The sequence below is a fragment of the Aegilops tauschii genome, chromosome 4 (assembly GCF_002575655.3).
Source record: "Aegilops tauschii subsp. strangulata cultivar AL8/78 chromosome 4, Aet v6.0, whole genome shotgun sequence".
NCBI lineage: Eukaryota > Viridiplantae > Streptophyta > Magnoliopsida > Poales > Poaceae > Aegilops > Aegilops tauschii.
Window position 1 is genome coordinate 49,669,977 of NC_053038.3, and position 13,910 is coordinate 49,683,886.

General features: G+C 43.0%; 1 long non-coding RNA gene across 1 annotated transcript; it reads left to right on the forward strand.

The window, feature by feature from the left end:
- The first annotated feature begins 960 nt into the window (after nt 1-960).
- LOC120962733 (uncharacterized) lies at nt 961-2,793 on the forward strand. Its single transcript, XR_005753583.3, has 2 exons — nt 961-1,169; nt 2,383-2,793. It is a non-coding gene; the product is annotated as an uncharacterized lncRNA (long non-coding RNA).
- Nucleotides 2,794-13,910: the final 11,117 nt, after the last annotated feature.

Consider the following 13,910-nt stretch of genomic DNA (forward strand, 5'->3'; position numbering starts at 1 on the left):
TTGATGTTGAATTTACAAGATGCTGATGTTGGATTTACTGTCTTGTAGCTTTTGTAATTTACAGTAGCTCCACAAAGTTTGTGACTGTTGTTTGTACAGTGAGCTATATAGAATGCTTGATCACATGAATTAGTCTGAATGCATATTTACAGTACTCTTATGTTGAATTTATAGTATACCGATGGTGGATTTTACTGTCCTCTAGATTCTGTAATTTATAGTAGCTCCATATAGTGCCATTGTTGTTTGTACAGTTAGTTGATATAGAATGCTTGATCACATGAATTTGTATGAATGTATATTACAGTTTCCTGATGTTTCATTTGTAATACATTGATGATGGATTTACGGTCCTATAGCTTCTGTAAATTTCAGTAGTTCCTAAAAGTTTGTGACTGCTGTTTTTTACAGTGAGCTGATAGTGAATTTTCCAGAGGCCACCTCTTGCTGAGAACACCATCACTACGTTGCACTCTGATTTTGCTCTAACTGTTGTCCTCCTAATAGGCACTATACTTTCGCTTTCTACTTCTTTTGTTTTGCCATGTTTGTTACACTTCACCGTGATTCTTGTATAGTAGTGTTTTTCTTGTTTGTTGTTCTCGATGCTGCAACAGTAGTGACTGAAAATCCAGCGACACTCGAATAGAAGTTGAAGAATTCCTGCCCTTCTTCTCTTGTCTTGAACTCCATGCCAGGTGTGGCTTTATAACGCTCTCAGTGTTCATGACATTTCCTTCTTGTGCTACAGTATTTTCATTTTCCAAGAAATTCTCAATAACCTCTTCATTAAATACTCATCTTCCTTTTCAGTCTGCTGTAACTGATGGTTATCCATGCTATTCTCAGCTTCATTATTACTCTCTGCGTGTTCCACATGTGGCACATTGTCTGAAGTGTATGAATTTCCATGTAACATGATGGATCCTTCATCTTCAGCTACCTATAACAAGTGTATGCTTTTTATTTATTTATTTGTCAATGAATGTTTGTTGCTGATGCTATCTGATTATATGTTTACATTTTAGTTTCTCTACTTGATGTTTCTCAATTACCTTGTCCAAGCTTAGGTTGTCAAAAAGTCCTACTTCCCAGGGATTTGAAGAAGCTGGATCAATACTCGCTTCATCTCCTTGTGTTAGTTGCGGGACCTGCAAACATGGTAGAAGGTTAGTTCCTTAAAATAAATTAAAGAAGCTTTCTGTAGCTTGTTGCCTTATTGTACATTGTTGTAAGGGTTGTACAGTCCTGTATCATCGAACTGATTTTCTGTAGCATGTTGTCCATCCTGGTAGTTGACTAAGTTATTTTCTGTGAACTGTTCCTGTTTCAAGCAAGGAAGTCGATGCAATTTTTTGTCTGACGTGTGTAATGTACCATGTAGTTCAGCTTTGCATGCACTCTATGTATTTACCTCAAAGTAGATGCCTGACTGGAGCAACTGAGTGAATGAACAAGTACCCTGCAGAGAGTTAGTTCATAGGTTACGTAACAACAACAAATTGTTCAGTTATCTGATCCTTGTCAAAAAGTAATTGCTTTTTTACTTACATTGAGAAAAGCATCATCTTCAGTGTACATAAATTCCATGTCCTTTGCAATGTTTGGCTGCCTTGAATGATGCACATGTTGACTTTCTGTCTCTGTATGTTGGGTGGGATCAAGCCCCTACATGCAGTAGAAATTTATTTTGTTTTTCCATGTATGTTTGGTGAAGTCATGCAACTGAAGCACCTCATTGTCCCCTGTATTTTTTGCAACTTGTTTGTCTATGTATGTTTGGTGAAGTCATTCAAGTGAAGTGATATATTTTTCTGAGTGTTTGTCTATGTATGTTGAGTGAAGTAGTGAAGAAGTCATTTCGTTGGTCCGTTAGAAATTTATTTTGTTTGTTTTTTACTAATGGGTAATACTGTCCAGTTTACAGTGGCTCCTAAAAGTTTGTGTTTACATTTACAGTTTCTTCATGATGAATTTACAGTACCATGACGATGGAATAATTGCCCTGTAGTTACTAGATTTTTTTGTATCGCTATGATGGATTTTACTATCCTATAGTACTCATAGAAGTCTGTTTTTCTGTTTTTGTAGTAAATTATAGTTAATTGATGACGAATTTACAGTAACCTGATGATGGATTTACTGTCCTATAGCTTCTATAATTTACAGTACTACTATAATTTTTTATCAGAATCGCTAATTTACAGCCGGTTGAAAACAATTCGTTTTTCCTGCCGTACAATATCTGTGCTGAGATTCGTGGTTTTTCCATGCCTCCGCCAGCTTGTTTGTTATCGGGCCCGCCAAAAATTCGGGACGCCCTGTTATTTCCTCATCAGAGTCCTTTTTGATTTTTTTCTTTTTCTCTACTCTATTCTGTAGGTCCTCCCCTTCCCCTTTCTCATTTTCAGCCAGTCAACCAGAGCTGAGAGAGAGGGAGGCATGGCGATTTGGAAGGCCCCCCCCTCGCCGCCGGCTCCCCCTCCCCGCCCTCTCCCTGCTGCATCTCTCCCGTCTGTTCGAGGATGCTTCATGTGTTGGTCGCTTCTCAGATGTGTTTCTATCGATGTGTGTTATGTGTTTGGCGCTCAAATCTATTGTTTATTCCCTCTTGTTAGTTGCATTTAGCTGTGATAGGTCCCCACAGGTATGATGTATGTGGTTGTGTTGTCCGTGCGCTTGATTTAGCTGTGTATCGTGCATTCAGGTTGCTAGCGGATTGCTTCCTGTTGTGTTGGATTGAGTCTGGATTTATGTTCTAATGATAGATATGACATAGTTTGTTATGTCAGTGATTGCCCGGTCTCGTTTCCTAATTGATAGAAATGATTTTGTTGGGTGTGACTAGTAGTAACTTACTGGTATATTGGTCTCTAATCCTATGTTGGTGCAATTGTTGTTCTTGTGTTTAGAGGGTGTTCATTTCATTCAGTTTGTAGTTAAGTTTGCTGTCTAGCCTTAGTTTGTTATGCCTGCAGTGTAATTGTGAATTTCTCTTCTATTTACAGTCATCTTAAGGTCTTTTTACAGTGTCTATGCCGCTGTAATTTCTATGACTTTTTCACTATTTGTTGGGTAATACAATTTTTTAACATGATATATGCATTAAGCTTTGTTTTCTATTTTACAGTCTCCTTATTGTCTATTTACAGTGTATATGCAACTATTGTAAAAACAATTTCTCTTCTAGTACAGCATCTTAAGGACTTTTTACAGTGCGAATAGAAATATTCTAACTTGATAAGCACAATAATTTTGGCTTATCTAACACTATAATTCCAGTCATCTAGAACTGTATTTCAAATGTAATCCCCACTGTAATCTCTATTGATCAGCAATGTAATTCTAGTGGTTTGCTACTGTAATTCTAGTGGTTTACTATTGTAATGTCTATTGGTTTTTGTAAGTTTTATTTGATAAGCACTGTAATTCTACTGAATTTTCTACTGTAATCTCTATTGGTTTTGATTGTAATTTCTCTTTTTAGCTCTGTTTTTGTATTTGTAATTTCCATTTTTTTCCTGGATTACTACTGTAATATAAGATGCATGCCTTTGTAATTATCTTGCTTGCCAGTATAATTCATTGGTTTTTAGTTGATTTCGACTTTAATTTAAGTTGATTTGCAATGTAATTTTAAGTTGTTTCCCACTGTAATCTCTGTTGCCTTTTTAGTGTAAATTATATCTTGCTCTTCTAGTACTCCCTCCGTAAACTAATATAAGAGTGTTTAGATCACTAAAATAGTGATCACTAAAATAGTGATCTAAACACTCTTATATTAGTTTACAGAGGGAGTAATTTTTAATTTTCATGCCGTTTGCATCTGCCTCTGTATCTTCAGTGCGAAATGCACTGTATTCTCATCTTGCTTATTAATGTATTTCCAGTGGTTTAGCATTGTAATTTAAATGTAATTACATAGTTATTTTCCGCGGGTTTACTATTGTAATCTATAGTGATTTTTCCTGTAATTAGCCTGGTTTAGTTATGTAATCTTCTTGTTAGTATTCTGTTTTCTTGATGAATGTGCTAATGTGATTTCTTCATTGATGAATGCTTCGCCATTCTGAGTTGCATGCCCATCTCAAGTTACAAAGGCAGGCAACATATAACCCTGCTCCTCCAGTGTGCATTGGCAGCAAGAAAGAAAGTAGGTTTCTAGCGAGCTATTTTCATGTTAGTTGTGTTTCCTTTTTGTTTTTTAAGTTGTCTGCCATTGTAATTTATGTTGCTTGCCAGTGTATTCCATTTCCATTTACTGTAGGCCTGCCTTTGAAATTTTAGTTGATCGCCTCCATAATTTATGTTGCTTGTGAGTGTATATTTTCTCTTACTGTTTATATTCAGTGATAGTAGCGTAAGCAGTTTAGTGTATTCTTTTTGTCTACTAAAATGCAACTTGATTCTAGAACAATAGGAACTACCCATGAAGTAATTTCATTTGTAAAATGTAATAAGCCCGAATGCAGTAAAGCGTGGACTATGCATGCCTGAATTTTTTACAAGATTTTCGATAGTAATTGTCTTACAGAACTACAGTATTTTTTTCAACCATAGTTCTTGGTGTCTTTTCCAGTCTAGTCTTTCAAGTTTTGTACTGTTTATTTTGGACATTCGTACAGTGCCTATGTTTCTGAATTACATTGTAATCTAACTTGTAATTAACAAGCCAGGATGCCGTAAATATTATAGTCACAGTAATTGCAAAGAGAAGCTCACAGCAAGTTGATCGAGAAGTCACGGTAATTTGAGCTCTTGTATAGTGCCAAAGTTTCTGAAATTCTGTCTTTTGTTCCTTGAATTTTTGTTTGATCATTTCCCAATTGATTTATATGAACATCTTTCCCCCCTTAGTCTCTTGACCCTACACTGTGTTGCTTGGTTCTTCTATCTTTTCTGTAGCATCTAAGAAGATTTCCATAGTTCGAACGCCAATTAGTATCAGTGCATAGCCTGATTTTTTCAGTCTATTTTGTGAACATTAGTTTCAGTGTGAACTTCTTTGTAATTTCAATTAAACTTCACAGTAATTCAAACTTCAAGTCACAGGAATTTGTAACAGTGAGTTTCTGGAATACAGTTTTTTGTTCCTAGACTTTTTGTTTGAGCATTTTCACAGTTGATCCACAACTTTCTGATCATGTTTTCTTCTTGATCTGACTAGTTTTCTGCCTGTGCAACTATTCTCTCTCCTTCCTCCATCCTCTTCCTCTTTCTTATCTGATCATAAATCACACATTGTTTCTGGTTTCTCTTTATTTTTACTGAAGTTCCAATATCTTTGTTGTAATTTGGCTGTAGTGACTGTAATTTTAGTAAAATGAGCATTGTAAATTCATCGAAACTGAATATGTGATACGCTATAGAGGTTCACTGTAAACTTCAACTGAAGCCATTGTAAATACAAAAGTAGCTGCAATTTAAAGTGTAACTGTAAAGCTTAATGATGATGAAATTTTCAGTATGTGATGATTAATTTACAGTAGCTTGTTGATAAATTTACAGCAGCCACATGATGAATTTGCTGGTCTTTTGATGAATTTACAGTATTTGTTGATCATTTTACAGCAGGTTGATGATGATTTTACAGCAGCCTAATGATGAATTTACAGTATGTTTGTGTTCAGGAGTTTCTTCCACAAGTATCAACTTGAGATCTTTGATGATGCCATGAGAATTTCGTGTTCTCTTCCAAAAGTGTGTGAAGAAGAACAAAAAATGTCAATAATCTAGAGAAGGTTGTGAGTAGTGACCTGGCAGTGTTGCTTTTTGGGCCCTTGCGTTGCTTACTCATGGATAGAGCGCACAGGTCATACAAACATGTGTCACATTTGTAGTGCCTGATAAAATTGATTGAATGTCTCTTTATTTTCAGTCAAAGTTTTTGCCCGTTGGACATGTGACATACATACAGATAGGTGTCAGATTGTTACTGGTTGGCATATTTGATTGAAGGCCAGTTCAATTTCAGTGAATTGTAATATAGACACTCGTTTTTTTTAACTTAATATATAGCTGGAACACTGCTTACGCTCTGACGTTAGCAAAATAACCAGACTAAACAATAGGACAGGGAACAGAATGTACAGGGGCGCTTCAAAGATTTGTTCCACTTTTGGATGTAATCTCCGGGAAAATATCAGGTGATACTGTCTCCTTACCTGCCGGCATACCAAACCCCAGGACCTGACTGCATTGTGTCGATGGGAGACTGTACCTTAAAAGATTTGTTGCATTTCCTGCTTCCAATATGTTTCAGCATGCATGAACGGCAACCAACACTTGCCTTGCCAGAGCCGTGTGCTGCCATCCATCGCCGCTGTATTGTATCCCATCTGCCGTGAGTAATCTGCCTTGCAGCATAAGCCAAGTGGAGAACTGGCGGCATTGGGATTTTGTTGGGCCCACCCTGCCAGGCTAGCTAGCTATATAGTCATCAGGTGCCATAAACGCATCCCTATCGAACCAATTCAGTCCAGCAAATACCCCCCCGGGCGCGCGCGCGAGAGAGAGGGAGATGGCGGAGGAGGCGGCATGGCGGGTGGAGCTCCGGGCCCGGTTGACCTCCGTCCAGGAGGATGTCGACGGGCTCTTCTCGAGGCTTGACCGGAGCGTCGCCGCTCTCGAGCAGGAGCGGCTCCACGGCCGCGACGCGCCGACCACCACGAGTGCCAGCGCTCGGGGGACGGTCGAGGCGGCGCTCGACGACCTCAGCGAGTTGTGCGCCTCGCTCGGCGTCGCCGCCGCCGACATGCTCGAGATCGAGAAGGGAGCGCTCGCCGGAGGAAGCGACGACCAGGCGGCGCCGCTCCCCTCCATCCAGGACTTTCACGGCCGAGACGAGGGCGCGTTCCACGCCCTCCTCGGGCTCCAGAGTGCGAGGGCGCACGCCGGGGACGCCCGAGGGAGCGTCGAGTCGGCCTGCGGCTTCATGAGAGCCGCGGGGCTCATCCTCGGGACTCAGCCACGCCCGCCGCGGGTCGGGGTCATCCTGAACCACAAGCGATTGGGGGCTGTCAACGCTCTACGGGGGCGGTCGGGGCGTGGGGTGACTGCCGTGCGGAGGTGCGGGCCGCGATCCCACATTTGGTTGCGGCGGAGGACAATGAGATATGGTGGGAGCAGGCTGGCGAGCTGCCTCACGCCGAGGATGACGCGGAGGTTGAGGGCGACGACGACGCCGATGAGGGCGAGGATGACGAGGAGGCCGTGTGGTGGGAGGTCGATGACGGCGAGGGCTCTGCATCAGAGGAGGAGGAGGAGGAGGACGCCGGGAGATCTGAGTTGGACGGCAGCGCCAAGTCCCCGCCGTGATCGCTTCTACGCACCTCCTGGGGTCGTGAGCCGGACTGCAGTGGATTCCGGATGATCGACGCAGATTCGGCCGAGAACAACAGCAACTGTGGTTGGTTGGTTGCCTTCTGCACTAGCAGTTAGTCCGATTTTTTTTGCTTTTCACTCGGAGGATTTTGTCCATTGGTTTAGTTCATCCGAGCAGAAACAGATACACTTGTATAGCCAAGAGATAGGGATGCCTGTATAGCGAAGGGCCAAATTCATGTCCGGGAACCGGGATCACTGAAATGTACTTCCTCCCAGCGTGTACTGAATCACTGATGTACTTGTAGTCACTCTGTGCGTTTGGTTTATTCGGTTTTTCGGTTTGTACGGTATTAATACTTGGTAAATACGGTATAAAATTAAAATATGGTTCGGTTTCGGTATATACCAAATTATTTGGTATGGTTTCGGTATATACCATAATAACCAAAGTTGACGCGAATTTGAAAATGACATAATAATAATTGCAAATTTATGACTCAAAACACATATTATTTTACACAAAATAGTATATAACTATATATATAAGTATATATGCATGCATTAATTCATCTGTTGATGATTATGGATGTGCTTAGCATTTTAAATAGAGAAAAATGAGTATGTTACCAGAAAATTTTACGTGCTTAGTAGTGAATTTGACTCATGTACGAGGAAAATGACGACTTGTACGGTTGTTAATCTCAATAAATATAAATGTATTTTTTACTTTGGTTTATTCAGTTAACCGTTCAGTTTTTGGTATATACCATAAAAACCAAAGTTCAAATCGGTATGAAAAGTTCATACCATACAGAAACCAGAAACCATAAAAACCATAAAATGTTCAGTGCGGTTTCATTTCGGTATGGTTTTTCGGTTCGGTTTTTAAATGCACAGAGTGAACTTGTAGTAGCATTCCCAGTGTAGTGCTCACCATAAGAGTTCGCCTCACTGAAATGCACATGAAGCTTGCATAATGAGGTAAATACAGTACTGGTGCTTGAACTTGCTATGCATGTTTACTTTAGTGCTCACAGTTGTATATGAAAAAGGGTGTTCCTGCTTTAGATTATAAAGCAACAACCAACCGATACAACCAGCTCGCTGGGGCCGCAGCACAAGCAAGCCCAAAAGAAAAAGGAGAGAAAGAAAAAAGAAAAAGGGTCTCCCTGCTTTAGATTATAAAGCAACAACCAACCGATACAACCAGCTCGCTGGGGCCGGCAGCTTAACTAAGCGAAGATGGCTGACAACCGCTGCATTCTTCGGAGAAGTACCACCATACGCCTAGCACTCCGAAGCCTCGCGTACCAAGCAACACCTTCTGGAAGGAATGCGACGACGACGCCGCAGCTGCCCGGACAAGTCCTGGGGCTTCCCCCGGTACACGGATGGCAGTGGGGAAGGGATATCACCGATGCCCCTTAGGACGGCTCGCAGCCGCGCCAGTGGCGAACGAGCCGCCAGAGATTTCTCCAGCCCTGAAACCACCACCGTCACCCCAGACAATCAAAAGTGCACCGTCCAACATGCCGCCCACCAACCTGTGCCACCACAATCACCGCACCAACTTCACCGTCTCACAGAGGACACCAACACGATACCTGGAGGTAGGACGAGGAGACACCGGACTCGGGAGCAACCGCAACACAGCCAACAAGAGGGGACAACCTCACAGTTGGAGTAGTAAAGAAAACTGGCGTAAAAACTTCGCTCGCGGATGTAGTACGTGCATTTTTTAATCTCTGTACGCTGGTTCACGGTGCTAACGATTGTGCCAGGGGCCCACTGTCAGCGACCAGAAGGGTCGGAGCAGTGCATTTTTTCAAAGCCCCCATGCTTTTGTGACCAATCGCACAAAAGGCCATTTAACCTGAAAGAGTTAAAAATTGAGCCGTGATCTTGAAGATTGTGTCACTTCTCTAATAGTAGTATTAACACATATATTTGTCCTATGTTCAAAAAAAACACATATATTTGTCCGATCTCCAGACACGCTTACTACTTGGGTCTAGATTTCTAGCTAGCCTGGTTAAGAGTGAGAAAGCCAGTATACAACATTGGTAGTTACTGGACCTTAAAGATCATCTTGGCTTCCTTCACGTGGTGTGAAATAGGACAAACACTTACACTGTCATGCAGGTTGTTATTCATGACATCCCTCACAATTCATCTTTAGTTGTTCAATACCTGAAAGCATATGGTGATTATATTTGTTAATCATACATAGTAATATATTCGCTAAATGTTCATTACCGTTAAAATCAGGGGCGGAGCTAGGATTGGGCCACGCCCCGGGCCCAGGCTGATACAATATGCTACAGTGTTGCTACATGGTCCAGAATGCTACAGTAACCAAAGCAACTATTGTGCACACCCCAGGCCCAGCCTCCCCCTCCTCCCCCACCCCGCCTGGGTCCTGGATCCGCCACTAGTTACAACATCAGGTATAAGCACAAACACTTAAATTGCCGCTTCTTATGAGAAATGCCACCTAAATTGCCTCCCAGCTTCATTTAGGTTGCATCCAACACCGCTTTTAGAGACAAGCATCGGTACATTGAAGTAGGTAAGGTCTGGACTAATTAAACCTTCAGTTCACAACTACTCTATTTTTGCATTTAGCTGTGATGTGCTTTATACTATGGTAATTTATTAGAAAAGGATTATCATCCTTTTGGTTACATCTGAATTTAGGAAAAAAATATAGTTTCCGTCCTTCAACCCTCCCGAAAGTATAGAAATAGTGCCTCAACTTTTTAAACTGGGTAACTTTAGTCCCTCATAGCGCTTCAGGTGGTTCCTATCTGAAGTGGACATGGTTTTGACCAAATCTTGACACGTCATCCATGTTTGAGTACCACATTACGGTTCACGTCACATGAGTGACCCCAACACTTTGCCCTTCGCCGCTTGCATCAAGACCGTGCTCCACCATGTTGCCGTTACCTCCGTGGTTCGAGAACTACCACAATTGGGGTTTGTGTCCCACAGAACTACCACATTTTAAAAGTGTGTTCGCACACAAACACGTCATTGTGTACCTCCAACGCCGAGGGTAATGTACCGCAGCTCACGTCGAAGGAGACCCGGCCGGAAGCGCGATACGCAGGCAATCATGCGGGCGCTTTTGTAGACCTGAAACCCCACACACCCGGGAGGGACCCGCCTGGACGCGTGATGGCTATGGGCTGCCCTAGGTCGACCTGATCGCCCCTAGGGCCTCGTGGATCGCTGCCCTGCAAATGAAGAACGAGAAGAAGAAGAACTAAGGTTAAGGAGAAAAGATAAAAGATAAAAAGTGGAAGATGATTTGTTCGATTGTGTGTTGTTCAATCGACCGTCACCCCTTTGGTATATAAGAGGCGGATGGACTTCCCGTACAAGAAAATGACTCCAAATCATGTCCAAATCACGTCCAAGTCTTTCCAAAATTAACCGAACTCGGATTTAGGTAAGTTTGGAATATCAATTCGGTTTTCAGGCCCCACAGGCCACAAACGACCTCGGATGAAGATGAGCCCAAAAGCAAATTTGACTGTTTCAATGAGACGAACAAATTTCATCTTGAACATTTTTTGATCAGAGGCCATCTTGAGGGGGTTTTCGGCTGTTTTCCGAATTCTGCAGTAGAGAAATCCAAAACCCGGACGAACATCCTGGAGTGTTCGGCCATCCTTGGAGAAACCCAAAACCCGGATGATTATCCCCGGAGAGTCCGGCCATCCTGATGTAGTCGCGCATTTTCGGCTCTAACTTTTGCATACAAACTTCGACTGAGACATTTTTTATATCAAAATCAACCGCTTCGACAAGACGCACAACTTTCATGTTGAAACGTTTTCCATCTGAGGACATCTTAATTGGGTTTCAAGCCATTCTTTAATCTGGTGTCAACATAAGCATCTCTAAACTTGTCATAACTTTTGCATCCGAGCTTCGTTTTAGACCATCTTCATATCCATATTGATCTTCTCGAAGAGAGCCATCTCATGGTGACTTTCAATAATAAGTTTGAATTAATCTTGACATAGCTTCAAGCTACTCTTTCTGATCGTGCCACTTTTGAGCGTCAACACATGCCCCTCTATTTTTCGGCAAAGCTAGATGCCGAAAAATAACTTGTACCGTGTTGGTTCTAAGGACGATGTCAACACTCCATCGGCCATTTATATGCATAGGGCGATAATTATGTACCGGCCATTATTAATTTTTGAATCCTTGATGCAAACTTCGGCGAAACCTTCTCAACTTCATTAACAATCCGATGATAAAGTTCCATAGATATGTATCTCAAGGTCATCCTCCAAACCATATTTTTCACCCTTTTGCTAGGATTTTGTAGATAATCAACAATAAACTTTCTCCAATCCTTACTTTCGCCTGCATAAAAATTTCATTAGTGGCCGAAGCTATGGACTTTGCTTCGGCCTTACCTATGTTGACGAGACTAAGCATCGACTATTGAGAGAAATGCAATACACCATGATTATGTTGGGGAACGTAGCAATAATTCAAAATTTTCTACGCATCACCAAGATCAATCTATGGAGTTTACTAGCAACGAGAGGGAGGAGTGCATCTACATACCCTTGTAGATCGTGAGCGGAAGCGTTCAAGAGAACGGGGTTGATGGAGTCGTACTCGTCGTGATCCAAATCACCGATGATCCAAGCGCCGAACGGACGGCACCTCCGCGTTAAACACACGTACGGAATGGTGACGTCTCCCACGCCTTGATCCAGCAAGGAGGAGGGAGAGGTTGAGGAAGAAGGCTCCAACAGCAGCACAACGGCGTGGTGGTGGTGGAGTGACAGTTCTCCGGCAAGGCTTCGCCAAGCTCGCGCGGAGGAGGAGAGGTGTTGGGGAGGGGAGGGGCTGCGCCTTGGATGTCGTGTGGCTGCCCTCCCCTCACCCCTCTATTTATAGGGAGAAGGGGGAAGGGGGGCGGCCCCTCTAGATGGGATCTAGAGGGGGGGGGGGGCGGCCAAGGGGGAGGTGGCTTGCCCCCCAAGCAAGGGGGGGCGCCCCCCTTTAGGGTTCCCCCAAACCCTAGGCGCATGGGCCCTAGGGGGTTTGGCGCCCCAGCCCACTTAGGGGCTGGTTCCCTTCCACCTACAGCCCATAAGGCCCTCCGGGGCAGGTGGACCCTCCCGGTGGACCCCCGGAACCCCTTCGGTGGCCCCGGTACAATACCGGCATACCCCCGAACACTTCCGGTGACCGTATGGTGACTTCCCATATATAAATCTTTACCTCCGGACCATTCCGGAACTCCTCGTGACGTCCGGGATCTCATCCGGGACTCCGAACAACATTCGGTAATCGCATACATACCTTCCTTATAACCCTAGCGTCATCGAACCTTAAGTGTGTAGACCCTACGGGTTCGGGAATCATGCAGACATGACCGAGACACCTCTCTAGCCAATAACCAACAGTGGGATCTGGATACCCATGTTGGCTCCCACATGTTCCACGATGATCTCATCGGATGAACCACGATGTCAAGGATTCAAGCAATCCCGTATATAATTCCCTTTGTCAATCGGTACGTTACTTGCCCGAGATTCGATCGTCGGTATCCCAATACCTCGTTCAATCTCGTTACCGACAAGTCACTTTACTTGTTCCGTAATGCATGATCCCGTGACTAACTACTTAGTCACATTGAGCTCATTATGATGATGCAATACCGAGTGGGCCCAGAGATACCTCTCCGTCATATGGAGTGACAAATCCCAGTCTCGATCCATGCCAACCCAACAGACACTTTCGGAGATACCTGTAGTGCACCTTTATAGTCACCCAATTACGTTGTGACGTTTGGTACACCCAAAGCATTCCTACGGTGTCCAGGAGTTGCACGATCTCATGGTCTAAGGAAATGATACTTGACATTAAAAAAGCTTCAGCAAACGAACTACACGATCTAGTGCTATGCTTAGGATTGGGTCTTGTCCATCATATCATTCTCCTAATGATGTGATCCCGTTATCAATGACATCCAATGTCCATGGTCAGGAAACCGTAACCATCTATTGATCAACGAGCTAGTCAACTAGAGGCTCACTAGGGACATGTTATGGTCTATGTATTCACACATGTATTACGATTTCCGGATAACACAATTATAGCATGAATAACAGACAATTATTATGAACAAGGAAATATAATAATAACCATTTTATTATTGCCTCTAGGGCATATTTCCAACAGTCTCCCACTTGCACTAGAGTCAATAATCTAGTTACATTGTGATGAATCATACACCCATAGAGTTCTGGTGTTGATCATGTTTAGCCCGTGGTAGAGGTTTAGTCAACGGATCTGCTACATTCAAATCCGTATGTACTTTACAAATATCTATGTCTCCATTTTGAACATTTTCACGAATGGAGTTGAAGCGACGCTTGATGTGCCTGGTCTTCTTGTGAAACCTGGGCTCCTTGGCAAGGGCAATAGCTCCAGTGTTGTCACAGAAGAGAGTCATCGGCCCTGATGCATTTGGGAATAACTCCTAGGTCGGCAATGAACTCCTTCATCCAAATTGCTTCATGCGCTGCCTCCGAGGCTGCCATGTA